At 36.5% G+C, this 16,016-nt stretch overlaps 1 protein-coding gene across 8 annotated transcripts in view; it reads left to right on the top strand.

Annotated features, from left to right (window-relative positions):
* znf438 (zinc finger protein 438) overlaps positions 1–16,016 on the top strand; it is a 141,034-nt gene that overhangs the window by 68,503 nt on the left and 56,515 nt on the right. The window lies entirely within an intron of this gene.

Genomic DNA, 16,016 nt, shown 5'->3' with positions numbered 1-16,016 from the left:
AGGTTGTGTGGTGGTTTTTTTATTTTTTTTTTGTTCCCCCTCTTTCATGAAAACAATGCCAAAGGTTTGAGCAAGAAGAGGGCCAAAATGAGGTGCTAGTTGAATCTCGCTTCCATGGGTACTAAAACACAAGCTGAAGCATCTCCTCCAGGGACTCGAGCACTAATCGTATGCCAGAAACTCCGTGTTCAGGCACTGAGACCTTGGAGCAGTCGCAGGAAGGGGTTCGAGCTCTGTACTTGACCAGAGGGTTCATAAAAATGGCACCTCCATTTTGCAAAAAGGATATAAACTGATGCACTTGAGAGCTGTTTATAGGAATCAGTCAGTGCAGGAGATCTGTTCTAATTGAAAAAGGTCATTCGTTTAAGAACGTTTTTCAACTTAAGTGACCTCACATGGTCACGTGCTGCTTAATACGTCTTAATCCAGTGCCTCGGTAATCACGGTTTTCTAGTCGTGAACGATTTGCATGTTTTTGAAGGAAAGGAAGTGATTTATTTCCAGCGAAATGTTTTCAGGGAAAATCCTGTGACCTCATAGATGTGATTCATCAGCATAACCACTTACATCAAACTTAGTTTAGGATGATGTTTCATAACGATGACATGACGTTCAGTTCTCCCGTCTTCTCCCTTTCATATTCTCAAGCTTTCTGTTTCTCACCGAGTCGTGGTTTTTTTTTTTTGGGGGGGGGAGGGGTTCCCCCGTGACCGGGGTCTCAAACTGAAATGCTCGTCTCTTTGTAAGTGGAAACCCAGGACGGAGCGAAACAAACCGACCTGGATGTTGTTTGGAAGAGACCCAGAAATGGACCTCTAAATTTAGTGTGGTGATGCACTGACTAATTGCCCTGCGAACACTAATCATTTCCAGCCCTTCCAGCTTCTCAAACAGCTGACCGAGCCAAGATGGCGCTGCCCTCGTGCTGCGCTGGAGCCAAACACCACTGACCTGCGAACAAACAGCACGCACCGGACACAGCCACTCGGAGCAGAACGACTTCTCAGAGGTTCGGCGGGAATTTTCAGGTCTCCATGTACCTGTCGTACTTCGATACGTCGCTAAACATTCGTGTTCTGGTCTTTTTTCCCTCCATTTAAATATAGAATTTATTATTATTATTTTTGGAAGCATTGTTAAATACCGTCCACGTTTATGCAAGCTTATTGTGTTTCACGAACTCCACGATTGTTGCCACAGGAGAGCAGCTCCAGCTTAGTAGGTCGCACTTTCAGAAATGCAATTTAGATGAGCAAGATGATCAAAAGCGACTGAAATCCAATATTGGGCTTCCTTCCTGCACTGTGCTTTCTTTAGACTGAGCCTACATCTCACTCTGCATGCTACCTGCGCGTAAACACAGCGACACGAACCCGTGACCAAGCTTGCGGTCTCACACAGGAAGCGTCCGCCACCCAACGGATATCCTTCCAACTCCCACGGCTAAATAAAGTCTTTCGGGAGAGAGATGTAGAGCTTTGTATTCAGTTATGTAAATGCAGGTGGTTTAAAAGAAGTCTGCACTAGAACTGGAAACACCTTCTTGTCAGACTTTTTTTTTTTTTGTAGTTTAAAATTTTTGTTCTAATTTTGTTTTTTCTGTACATGTTGAGCTGTTGAATTAGGAGTTTCCTGTACGGTTCCTGTCTCCACTCACCGCACAGACAGATGGGCCAACACAGGAATTAGCCAACCAGTGGGCTGGCTTTTGATAGGAAAGGTAGAAAAATCAAAACGTGTTTGAATACGAGTTCCTTCCTGACTGATCAGTAATATCATACAGGGACATGATGCAGTTTTCTTATTCCTGAATGCCTTCACTGCTCACAGCTCCTAAACAGATGATTAAAAACAACCATTGTGAATTGTGTACTAGGATTTAATACCAAAGCAGGACGATCCCCAGAAAAACCTATCACAGCGGTGCTACTGATGCACAGCCCAGCCCATTAGATAGATAGATAGATAGATAGATAGATAGATAGTCTTAAGATGGTAAGTCAAGATAGATGGATGAATGGATGGCTAGATAGATAGATAGATAGATAGATAGATAGATAGATAGATAGATAGATAGATAGATAGATAGATAGATAGTCTTAAGATGGTAAGTCAAGATAGATGGATGAATGGATGGCTAGATAGATAGATAGATAGATAGATAGATAGATAGATAGATAGATAGATAGATAGATAGATAGATAGATAGTCAGTCTTAAGATGGTAAGTCTAGATAGATAGAATCTTAAGATTGTACGTATAGATAGATAGTCTTAAGATGGTAAGTATAGATAGAATCTTAAGATTGTAAGTCTAGATAGATAGTCTGAAGATGGTAAGTCAAGATAGATGGATGAATGGATGGCTAGATAGATAGATAGATAGATAGATAGATAGATAGATAGATAGTCAGTCTTAAGATGGTAAGTCTAGATAGATAGAATCTTAAGATTGTACGTATAGATAGATAGTCTTAAGATGGTAAGTATAGATAGAATCTTAAGATTGTAAGTCTAGATAGATAGTCTGAAGATGGTAAGTCAAGATAGATGGATGAATGGATGGCTAGATAGATAGATAGATAGATAGATAGATAGATAGATAGATAGATAGATAGATAGATAGATAGATAGTCAGTCTTAAGATGGTAAGTCTAGATAGATAGAATCTTAAGATTGTACGTATAGATAGATAGTCTTAAGATGGTAAGTATAGATAGAATCTTAAGATTGTAAGTCTAGATAGATAGTCTGAAGATGGTAAGTCAAGATAGATGGATGAATGGATGGCTAGATAGATAGATAGATAGATAGTCAGTCTTAAGATGGTAAGTCTAGATAGATAGAATCTTAAGATTGTACGTATATATAGATAGTCTTAAGATGGTAAGTATAGATAGATTCTTAAGCTGGTAAGGATAGATAGTCTTAAGATGGTAAGGATAGATAGAATCTTAAGATGGTATAGATAGATAGTCTTAAGATGGTAAGTATAGATAGATAGAATCTTAAGATGGTAAGTATAGATAGATTCTTAAGATGGTAAGGATAGATAGATTCTTAAGATGGTAAGGATAGATAGATAGATAGATAGATAGATAGATAGATAGATAGATAGATAGATAGATAGATAGATAGTCTTAAGATGGTAAGTATAGATAGATAGATAGAGTCTTAAGATGGCCGAGAGATGAAGTTAATCTGCATCCATCATTCAATATTAGTCAATCATATCATTATAATAACTATAATAAGTTACTGGCAGATTTTGAGTTTCAAGATCATCAACTGCCAGTACGGCCTTCTGCTTCACCTGGGGCACATCCATCCATCCATCATCCCTCCATCCATTATCCATCCATCCATCATCCCTCCATCCATTATCCATCCATCCATTATCTGTAACCACTTATCCTGTACAGGGTCGCAGGCAAGCTGGAGCCTATCCCAGCTGACTACGGGCGAAAGGCGGGGTACACCCTGGACAAGTCGCCAGGTCATCACAGGGCTGACACATAGACACAGACAACCGTTCACACTCACATTCACACCTACGGTCAATTTAGAGTCACCAGTTAACCTAACCTGCATGTCTTTGGACTGTGGGGGAAACCGGAGCACCCGGAGGAAACCCACGCGGACACGGGGAGAACATGCAAACTCCGCACAGAAAGGCCCTCGCCGGCCCCGGGGCTCGAACCCAGGACCTTCTTGCTGTGAGGCAACAGTGCTAATCATACCACCAACGCACCACCCACCTGGGACACAACTATTTCTTTTGCACATCAGAACCACACTCCACAGCACCAGTCACTGAGCAGTGTGCAATGGGAGACTGTACCCATGTTATGTGCTAATGCTGTAGACGTAGTGTGCTATTTTTATCATTCACGTGCGTCTGAACTGACAGCAGCAGTAAACACGGGCCATTTTGCCAGTTAATCATGAATGGATCTAGGCTGAAACAGGTCCATACATACGTGACGTCTTAGCTACTGAATACGGCCCTGATACTAAGAGTGTCTAGTGTACTTACTTGAAATACTCAGTGATTCTACGCAGCTTCGTAGCACGCCTCATTTTCCAGTTCCAGGATGCCAGGAACAGAATCGAGGTCAAATCACGCAACAGCGCCATCTAGCGACCAGCACCTAACACAAACGTGGTTTGTGTATGGTTGCAAATGGCAGTCAGTGCACGCAGTGAAACCCTTTCTGTTCACTTCAGGGTTGAGTACCAAGATAGACCTATATATTCTATTTCTAGAGTTATTACTTATTTTCACAGGAAATATTTAGGTGCGGAAAGTACTCCGCATCGTTCAATTTATGATATTGACTTTTTTTTTTTGGTGTGCAAGTGACAGTGCAGTGCTGATGTCGCACAGCATGGCGGCGCACAACATATTCGTGTTTTGGCTCAAAGAAGTTTGAAAATTACATCACTGAAATGTCCAAGGAAGAGTTAAATGAATGTCTAAAGCTGTTCTATGCCTCGGCACGATAGCAAGACGGCACTTTCTACAAACCCCCCCCCGAAAAAACACTGAAGTCAATTCGTGCAGCTATCAATAGGTTTTTAAGAAGTCCGCCTCAGCAGAAATGATTTTGTCGGATGATTTGTGTAATTTTTTTTTTTTATTAATCGAATTTGTAAATAATAAAAATGCTCTGTTTCTCAAAATCCAGTGAATGTGGATACGCTACGCACCTCGTCAGCTATCAGCTCCTGTACGACTTGATTTTGTGGAATAATTAATTAATTGTTTGTATCGAACAGCATACAGGTTCTGCTGCTAAATGTTTACAAGCACCATGTGAACATCTAATATTGGACATGATGGATTTCCAAGCCACTTTTGGACCTCCAGCACCCCTAAAAACGATTAATAGCTGTCAAACTACTTTTTATCTAAATGTATGTCTTTGTGAATTAACCTCTTTGTTAACTTCAGAGTAAGTTATCCAGGAGTTAGCGCTTTAAAATCATGGTTTTGAACGGAAAGGGATGGAGAATTTTAGAAGGCAAAATGAACTCTTGTGCCAAATTTACAGAAGCATAAGCTTGTTAAATTGAGAGACAATTATATTACCAAAGCTAATGGTTGGTAAAGCAATTCGCTATCCTTTGGGCACTGATCTACACACTCCCTGGTGTTTATGTGCATTTGCATAGTTCGCCTCAGTAAGAAGATTACTGTAATTCACATCACTGCTTTAAATATGGAAATGCTGCAGAAAGGAAGTTATGAATCAGCAAAGCCCTGCACATTCTGTAATGGTAGGCTTTTGTGTGTGGGTTTTTTTTTTTCTGGCCCTTGTTACTTTTTTTTTTTAAATATATATACACCCGCTCCAAAGGAGGGGGAGTATACTGGTTTACCTCTGTCCGTCCAAAACACCCTTTTTCTCAGCAACCACAAATCATAGCCACTTGGTACCGAGCTTCAGCTGGGTGTTCTATACCATGTGTACCGTTTTCAGATCTGTCGCACATCAACTTCCTGTTTACCACCTGAATGTATTTACGAAACACACAGCGTGGATTTACAAAATTTTCGTAACGCTTTTCTCAGCAACTACAAATCACGACTGCTTGATATCTGGTACCGAGCTTCAGCTGGGTGTTCTATACCGTGTATACCGTTTTCAGATCTGTCGCACATCAACTTCCTGTTTACCGACAATGTATTTATGAAACACACAGTGTGGATTTACAAAATTTTCGTTACACTTTTCTCAGCAACTACAAATCACGACTGCTTGATATTTGGTACCGAGTTTCAGCTTGGGGTTCCATACCGTGTATACCATTTTCAGGTCTGTCGCACATCGACTTCCTGTTTACCGACAATGTATTTACGAAACACACAGTGTGGATTTACAAAATTTTCGTTACACTTTTTTCAGCAACTACAAATCACGACTGCTTGATATTTGGTACCGAGCTTCAGCTGGGTGTTCTATACCGTGTATACTGTTTTCAGATCTGTGGCACATCAACTTCCTGTTTACCGACAGTGTATTTACGAAACACACAGTGTGGATTTACAAAATTTTCGTTACACTTTTCTCAGCAACTACAAATCACGACTGCTTGATATTTGGTACCGAGCTTCAGCTTGGGGTTCTATACCATGTGTACCGTTTTCAGATCTGTCGCACATCAACTTCCTGTTTACTGACAATGTCTTTACGAAATACACAGCGTGGATTTACAAAATTTTCGTTACACTTTTTTCAGCAACTCCAAATCACGACTGCTTGATATTTGGTACCGAGCTTCAGCTTGGGGTTCCATACCGTGTGTACCGTTTTCAGGTCTGTCCCACATCGACTTCCTGTTTACCGACAATGTATTTACGAAACACACAGTGTGGATTTACAAAATTTTCGTTACACTTTTTTCAGCAACTACAAATCACGACTGCTTGATATTTGGTACCGAGCTTCAGCTGGGTGTTCTATACCGTGTATACTGTTTTCAGATCTGTGGCACATCAACTTCCTGTTTACTGACAATGTCTTTACGAAATACACAGCGTGGATTTACAAAATTTTCGTTACACTTTTTTCAGCAACTCCAAATCACGACTGCTTGATATTTGGTACCGAGCTTCAGCTTGGGGTTCCATACCGTGTGTACCGTTTTCAGGTCTGTCCCACATCGACTTCCTGTTTACCGACAATGTATTTACGAAACACACAGCGTGGATTTACAAAATTTTCGTAACGCTTTTCTCAGCAACTACAAATCACGACTGCTTGATATTTGGTACCGAGCTTCAGCTTGGGGTTCTATACCGTGTATACCGTTTTCAGATCTGTCGCACATCAACTTCCTGTTTACCAACTGAATGTATTTATGAAACGCACAGCGTGGATTTACAAAATTTTTGTAACACTTTTCTCAGCAACTACAAATCACGACTGCTTGATATTTGGTACAGAACTTCAGCCTGGGGTTCTTTACCTTGTATACCATTTTCAGGTCTGTCCCACATCGACTTCCTGTTTAACGACTGAATGTTTTTCCGAAACATATAGGGTGGATTTTGATGCCATTTCAAGAAGCAAAATTCTATTTCAAGATGACAGTTTACCAGGATACGATTTGAAATCCCTGGGGAGAGACACTGCTCTTTACTTACCTGTTTCAGGGTTAATTATTTGTTGAAGTCAACATTCGTAAGTGTCGTATTCAGCGCTTGAAACTAACGGTGTCCCGACGTCCCGGGGACCATAAAAAATGTCATCGGGACACAAAATTATCATATCTGGGACAATGGAAAAAAATAGATCTAGAAAAAAAGTTCTACATTAATATTATTTACAAAGCCGTAACACATACGTAGACATTCACCTAATTTGTCAATTTTAATTTTAAAACGTTAACAGCGAAAAATACATTAGTAGCTACACTTTCGATGCACCTGCATCAGTAGGCTACAGAGCAGCACATTCTGTTCTAGAATCTTCGGCCGGAGTCCGCATTATATGGGCTTGGAATGGAATTGCTACCGCACACGCTGCGCCGACTCTTGCCAGAACAAAAATGCTTAAGTGGTTGAAGCGGACCGACCACGGGGAAGAAACTGAAAGCCCAGACATAACGTCTCTGGGACCTTCAGGATCCAAAGTGTCATCGCCTGTCAATGTGGTAAGTTATTTGTGATTATTAGGTTATGACTTATGATGCTATGGTTAGGTAGGAACTACTGTGGATAGGGCTGGTCTGCAGGCAACGCTAGCAACTGAATGAACTTAATGAACACTGTTAGACACGTTATAAAATACAACAGGAATGATGTGGATGATATTGACGGAAGATACCGTTCAACAGAATAAGTGAGTTTTCTTGGTGTCTTTCTAGTTCAGAAAGTTTAGTCAGTCAGCAGCACAACTAGGCTCGGACCTGGCACCATGGTGATGTTGCTAACATTTGCACCCACGTTTCGGCAGCGAAAGTTCATAAAAATGGATAACGGTAATGGATAACGGAAAGTTCATAAAAATGGATAACGGAAAGTTCATAAAAATGGATAACGGTAATGGTGAAAATTATAAGTTGGCCTTATAAATGCCAACAGTTATTCAAGGTATAAGTAGATGAAATGAACATAAAAGGGGTCTTATTTTCAACTAAAGTGTACTGCAGATGAAGGGAGTTGAAACATTTTCTGAATGAGCTAGTTGGCCCCTTTAAATAAACGGGTATCTATTCATACAGTGAGATCGCCAAAGTTTAATAAACTGAAAATGCAATAACTGTAATTTTGAAGTAGATGATGTATAGGACATGTGTCACTTGTGTTTTGTGACTTATTGTAAAAATGATATAAAGGGTTCAAAATCGCATAGTTACAAATATAATAGTAACTTCATATGATAATATTAACCACTGGTTATTTCAGAGAGGAAAAAAAATGGGGACACTATTGCTTCCATTCGGGACAATACAACAGAGAATTCGGGACCACTGGGGGACACAAAGAAAAAAAGTTAATTTCGAGCCCTGGTCGTATTCCTTCGATTGCTTGCATTCTGATATAAGCGAGAGCGGGGGGATACATAAGTGAGCAGTAGCTCACAGTTGATCTTGTTTGAGCTGAAAATCAACCATTATGATGAGAACACCTAACTGAAATCAACCATCATCTACAAAGTCCCTCAGCTCCACATTATGTTTGTGTGCGGCTAAGGAGAGGTTCCTTTGGGCGGCAAGGTGGTGTCATGGTTAGCACTGTCGCCTCACAGCAAGAAGGTCCTGGGTTCGAGCCCTGTGGCCAACGGGGGCCTTTCTGTGTGGAATTTGCATGTTCTCCCCGTGTCTGCGTGGGTTTCCTCCGAGTGCTCCAGTTTCCCCTACAATCCAAAGGCATGCGGTTAGGCTAACGTGGGGGCGGCCTTAGGCCGAGGCGCCCTTGAGTGAAGCACCTAACCTCCACCTGCTCCGGGTATATGTGTGTATGTTCACTGCTTCAGCTGGGTTAAATGCAGAGAGGAATTTCACAAGTGTACGTGTGATCAATAAAGTTGTTGTTGTATTTTGTGCATCTATTTATTGCTGTCAGTAAAAAGCAAGTTACACGAAGTCCCCAAGGGGACATAGGAATGGAGTCCGTCCATCCTTCCGTTAGTCCGTCCGTTTCAATCTGGACAAGTTTTCTCAGAAACCATATAAGCTACATCAATGAAACTTTGCGTGCCCACACTACTGAAAAAAGTTGGGTCGCGTTTCATGAAGGTGTCATAGCACTTACGACATCACAAGTCAGTATGAAAGCAATGGGCTGATAAGGGCGTAAGTGTTAAGAGGTCTTCATAAGGTGCTCGTGGCGGGGGATAGTGATGACCATGCCTTCTTGTTTATATATGAATTTCCACAGTCTTGCTTGAATGTAAATGAGGCCTCAGTAGAAACCATGGCTCATGGTGTACGCTGGTGTGAACAGGGGAAGAGTGGGTATATTTTATATATTTTAATCACCATTATTGGATAATTTATTAGGCTGTTTAGTTATTCATGTCCACTCGAGATGATCAATCACAGGTGTGTAGCAATAAGCCTGAGGGTAGCAGTTCAGTGGCAGCCATCGGAAAGTGCCATTAACTACTGCTGAGTAAGAAGATGAGGTGCTTGGCGTTTCACTCCGTGAATCAGTTATTTTGTGGTGTAACAGAACCTGAGGGGGAGGTGAAGGTTGTAGGTGAAAGACTTTAATCATTCCTCTCTCTCTCACTTACACACACGCATTATTAGTGTGTAATATTATGCCCGTGGTGGCATTTTTATTAAATATATCCTAATTCAAACTGCCATGATTAGGCCGTTACTAAGGACCACCACACGCTCATGTCAAAAGAATGTAGAATTTGTCCTGCGAGCTTCATACCTGACGGCTTGCTTGTGCCCGTATGAAAGTAAAAACTTCATGGTCATGTGACCACTTCATTGTGCCCTGTGAATCTCCTGTTTATATCTGTTTACAACACATTATCTGTTCATTCGGAATCATGTATTTGTATTTGTTTACATTCCTACACTCTCCTCTTCATTCATCACTCACTCACTTCTTCCAGCTTGTCCCATTTATGTATTCGGGGTCAGTGCCATGTGGACCCTATTGATCCACATTATGTTAATTGGAACGTAGTTTTACGCCGGATGCCTTTCCTGCCCCAACCCTCCCGTTTCTGGGCTTGGAGAAACAATCATTCACACACACAGAGCCTAATCTAGGGCGCAATAATGCGCGTTTTTTTATGTCTGTCGCACATCCACTTTTTGGGCACGAGAGTGATATCGCGTATCTATTCATTTTGTCGCGCATTTATAAGTAGAGAGTGTGTAGTCGCGTTTTACTGAATCTCGTGCGTATCAATTTGTCAGCACCAGCTAGCAAGCACTGCGGTAAATACAGCGTTGTTTACACACCAGTCGGAAAATATCGGAAAGGACCGAAGTATTCCGAATGGTTTATTTAGCGGGTAAAACAGTTTTGTGAACTATTATATCATTGGTCACTGAACCGGAAGACAGTGTATCTCAACCAATCATGTGAAGTGTTTTAAAAATACCCAAAAGCACATGGCATATCGTTCTGTCTCATCCAAACATAACAATAAGTTTGTGTACAAATATGATCTTAGAGTAATTATATGACAGTGTGAAGACATACGAAGTCATTTGATTCTGATTGATAATGGTTTTTGTAGTTTGAATTTGATATTTTCCTAATACCAATATACAATTAGTTTGATAATGTTTGGTATTATGTAAGTTTTATTAACAAATATTATGAAATATATTTAATCTGTTCTTGTGTAATTGTAGGTACTGTAAGATTGTAAGTGATGGAGATTATATACTTTTTAGGAAGTCTGAATGTTGAGATTATCTCCAGTCATTTATGTCAAAATCTAGTTTAAACATAGGTAGATTGTTTAATATTTTTCACTTTCATGAAAGGTGGTCTGAACAAAACAAATATGATAGCATTTTTAAATATTTGATAGTGATTTTATTTTATTCAGAAAGTCAGATTTTTCATTTTATTATTAATTAATAGTGGCAAGACTACATGGATTTTAGACTTAACTATATCAAATGATGCAATATTAACCTAGTCATATTCGATATGCAATATTAACCTAGTCATATTCGATATGCAATATTAACCTAGTCATATTTGAAATGCAGTATTAACCTAGTCATATTTGAAATGCAGTATTAACCTAGTCATATTTGATATGCAATATTAACCTAGTCATATTTGATATGCAATATTAACCTAGTCATATTTGAAATGCAATATTAACCTAGTCATATTTGATATGCAATATTAACCTAGTCATATTTGATATGCAATATTAACCTAGTCATATTTGAAATGCAGTATTAGCCTAGTCATATTTGATATGCAATATTAACCTAGTCATATTTGAAATGCAGTATTAACCTAGTCATATTTGATATGCAATATTAACCTAGTCATATTTGATATGCAATATTAACCTAGTCATATTTGATATGCAATATTAACCTAGTCATATTTGAAATGCAGTATTAACCTAGTCATATTTGATATGCAATATTAACCTAGTCATATTTGAAATGCAGTATTAACCTAGTCATATTTGATATGCAGTATTAACCTAGTCATATTTGAAATGCAGTATTAGCCTAGTCATATTTGATATGCAGTATTAACCTAGTCATATTTGATATGCAATATTAACCTAGTCATATTTGAAATGCAATATTAACCTAGTCATATTTGATATGCAATATTAACCTAGTCATACTTGATATGCAGTATTAACTTAGTCATATTTGAAATGCAATATTAACCTAGTCATATTTGATATGCAATATTAACCTAGTCATATTTGATATGCAATATTAACCTAGTCATATTTGATATGCAGTATTAACCTAGTCATATTTGAAATGCAGTATTAACCTAGTCATATTTGAAATGCAGTATTAACCTAGTCATATTTGATATGCAGTGTTAACCTAGTCATATTTGATATGCAATATTAACCTAGTCATATTTGAAATGCAATATTAACCTAGTCATATTTGAAATGCAATATTAACCTAGTCATATTTGATATGCAATATTAACCTAGTCATATTTGAAATGCAATATTAACCTAGTCATATTTGATATGCAATATTAACCTAGTCATATTTGATATGCAATATTAACCTAGTCATATTTGAAATGCAGTATTAGCCTAGTCATATTTGATATGCAATATTAACCTAGTCATATTTGAAATGCAGTATTAGCCTAGTCATATTTGATATGCAGTATTAACCTAGTCATATTTGATATGCAGTATTAACCTAGTCATATTTGATATGCAATATTAACCTAGTCATATTTGATATGCAATATTAACCTAGTCATATTTGATATGCAATATTAACCTAGTCATATTTGAAATGCAGTATTAACCTAGTCATATTTGATATGCAATATTAACCTAGTCATATTTGAAATGCAGTATTAACCTAGTCATATTTGATATGCAGTATTAACCTAGTCATATTTGAAATGCAGTATTAGCCTAGTCATATTTGATATGCAGTATTAACCTAGTCATATTTGATATGCAATATTAACCTAGTCATATTTGAAATGCAATATTAACCTAGTCATATTTGATATGCAATATTAACCTAGTCATACTTGATATGCAGTATTAACTTAGTCATATTTGAAATGCAATATTAACCTAGTCATATTTGAAATGCAATATTAACCTAGTCATATTTGATATGCAATATTAACCTAGTCATATTTGAAATGCAATATTAACCTAGTCATATTTGATATGCAATATTAACCTAGTCATATTTGATATGCAATATTAACCTAGTCATATTTGATATGCAGTATTAACCTAGTCATATTTGAAATGCAGTATTAACCTAGTCATATTTGAAATGCAGTATTAACCTAGTCATATTTGATATGCAGTGTTAACCTAGTCATATTTGATATGCAATATTAACCTAGTCATATTTGAAATGCAATATTAACCTAGTCATATTTGAAATGCAATATTAACCTAGTCATATTTGATATGCAATATTAACCTAGTCATATTTGATATGCAGTGTTAACCTAGTCATATTTGATATGCAATGTTAACCTAGTCATATTTGATATGCAGTATTAACCTAGTCATATTTGATATGCAGTGTTAACCTAGTCATATTTGATATGCAGTATTAACCTAGTCATATTTGATATGCAGTATTAACCTAGTCATATTTGAAATGCAATATTAACCTAGTCATATTTGATATGCAGTATTAACCTAGTCATATTTGATATGCAGTATTAACCTAGTCATATTTGATATGCAGTGTTAACCTAGTCATATTTGATATGCAGTATTAACCTAGTCATATTTGATATGCAGTATTAACCTAGTCATATTTGAAATGCAATATTAACCTAGTCATATTTGATATGCAGTATTAACCTAGTCATATTTGATATGCAGTATTAACCTAGTCATATTTGATATGCAGTATTAACCTAGTCATATTTGATATGCAGTATTAACCTAGTCATATTTGAAATGCAGTATTAACCTAGTCATATTTGATATGCAATATTAACCTAGTCATATTTGAAATGCAATATTAACCTAGTCATATTTGAAATGCAGTATTAACCTAGTCATATTTGATATGCAGTATTAACCTAGTCATATTTGATATGCAGTATTAACCTAGTCATATTTGATATGCAGTATTAACCTAGTCATATTTGATATGCAGTGTTAACCTAGTCACATTTGATATGCAGTGTTAACCTAGTCATATTTGATATGCAGTATTAACCTAGTCATATTTGAAATGCAATATTAACCTAGTCATATTTGATATGCAGTATTAACCTAGTCATATTTGATATGCAGTATTAACCTAGTCATATTTGATATGCAGTATTAACCTAGTCATATTTGATATGCAGTATTAACCTAGTCATATTTGATATGCAGTATTAACCTAGTCATATTTGATATGCAGTATTAACCTAGTCATATTTGAAATGCAGTATTAACCTAGTCATATTTGATATGCAATATTAACCTAGTCATATTTGAAATGCAATATTAACCTAGTCATATTTGAAATGCAATATTAACCTAGTCATATTTGAAATGCAATATTAACCTAGTCATATTTGATATGCAGTATTAACCTAGTCATATTTGATATGCAGTGTTAACCTAGTCATATTTGAAATGCAATATTAACCTAGTCATATTTGATATGCAGTATTAACCTAGTCATATTTGATATGCAATATTAACCTAGTCATATTTGAAATGCAATATTAACCTAGTCATATTTGATATGCAGTATTAACCTAGTCATATTTGATATGCAGTGTTAACCTAGTCATATTTGAAATGCAATATTAACCTAGTCATATTTGATATGCAGTGTTAACCTAGTCATATTTGATATGCAGTGTTAACCTAGTCATATTTGATATGCAGTGTTAACCTAGTCATATTTGATATGCAGTATTAACCTAGTCATATTTGAAATGCAATATTAACCTAGTCATATTTGATATGCAGTATTAACCTAGTCATATTTGATATGCAGTATTAACCTAGTCATATTTGATATGCAGTATTAACCTAGTCATATTTGATATGCAGTATTAACCTAGTCATATTTGATATGCAGTATTAACCTAGTCATATTTGAAATGCAGTATTAACCTAGTCATATTTGATATGCAGTATTAACCTAGTCATATTTGAAATGCAATATTAACCTAGTCATATTTGATATGCAGTATTAACCTAGTCATATTTGATATGCAGTATTAACCTAGTCATATTTGATATGCAGTATTAACCTAGTCATATTTGATATGCAGTATTAACCTAGTCATATTTGATATGCAGTATTAACCTAGTCATATTTGAAATGCAGTATTAACCTAGTCATATTTGAAATGCAATATTAACCTAGTCATATTTGAAATGCAATATTAACCTAGTCATATTTGATATGCAGTATTAACCTAGTCATATTTGATATGCAGTATTAACCTAGTCATATTTGATATGCAATATTAACCTAGTCATATTTGAAATGCAATATTAACCTAGTCATATTTGATATGCAGTATTAACCTAGTCATATTTGATATGCAGTGTTAACCTAGTCATATTTGAAATGCAATATTAACCTAGTCATATTTGATATGCAGTGTTAACCTAGTCATATTTGATATGCAGTGTTAACCTAGTCATATTTGAAATGCAATATTAACCTAGTCATATTTGATATGCAGTATTAACCTAGTCATATTTGAAATGCAATATTAACCTAGTCATATTTGATATGCAGTATTAGCCTAGTCATATTTGATATGCAGTATTAACCTAGTCATATTTGATATGCAGTGTTAACCTAGTCATATTTGATATGCAATATTAACCTAGTCATATTTGATATGCAATATTAACCTAGTCATATTTGATATGCAACATTATACTACTGGTGGTCAAATTGGTAAAAATAGGCTAGTCACATGATTTATAGTAAAACAGTAACCTAGTCATATAACAGAAAACTAGTCATATTTGTAAGGTTTTGCAGTATATAATTCTTCATATAGTTTTTGATCTAAAATCTTTACATTTTTAAAGTTCTGATCATAATGTTTGTGCAATACTATAAACTGTGGATAAGTGTTTGCTGATATGGTTTTCATATCACTGTATTAAAGGATATGCATAGTGCCATAATTATGATATTATATAGATTAACATCTGATATGAATGTTTGTTACATGTATTTAGTTTTATTAATAAAACTGTTCTGTTTATAGGTGTACTCTTGAAAATATCTACCAATGTATTACTTATTTTTCTGTCCCCACTAACTGGAACAAATGAGGGATATTTTTACCCATGTTAATATTTTCTGTCCCCCGTTTCTTCAACTAGTGAGGGATCT

Source organism: Neoarius graeffei, chromosome 14, assembly GCF_027579695.1.
Source record: "Neoarius graeffei isolate fNeoGra1 chromosome 14, fNeoGra1.pri, whole genome shotgun sequence".
NCBI lineage: Eukaryota > Metazoa > Chordata > Actinopteri > Siluriformes > Ariidae > Neoarius > Neoarius graeffei.
This window is presented reverse-complemented; position numbering and strand designations above follow the sequence as displayed.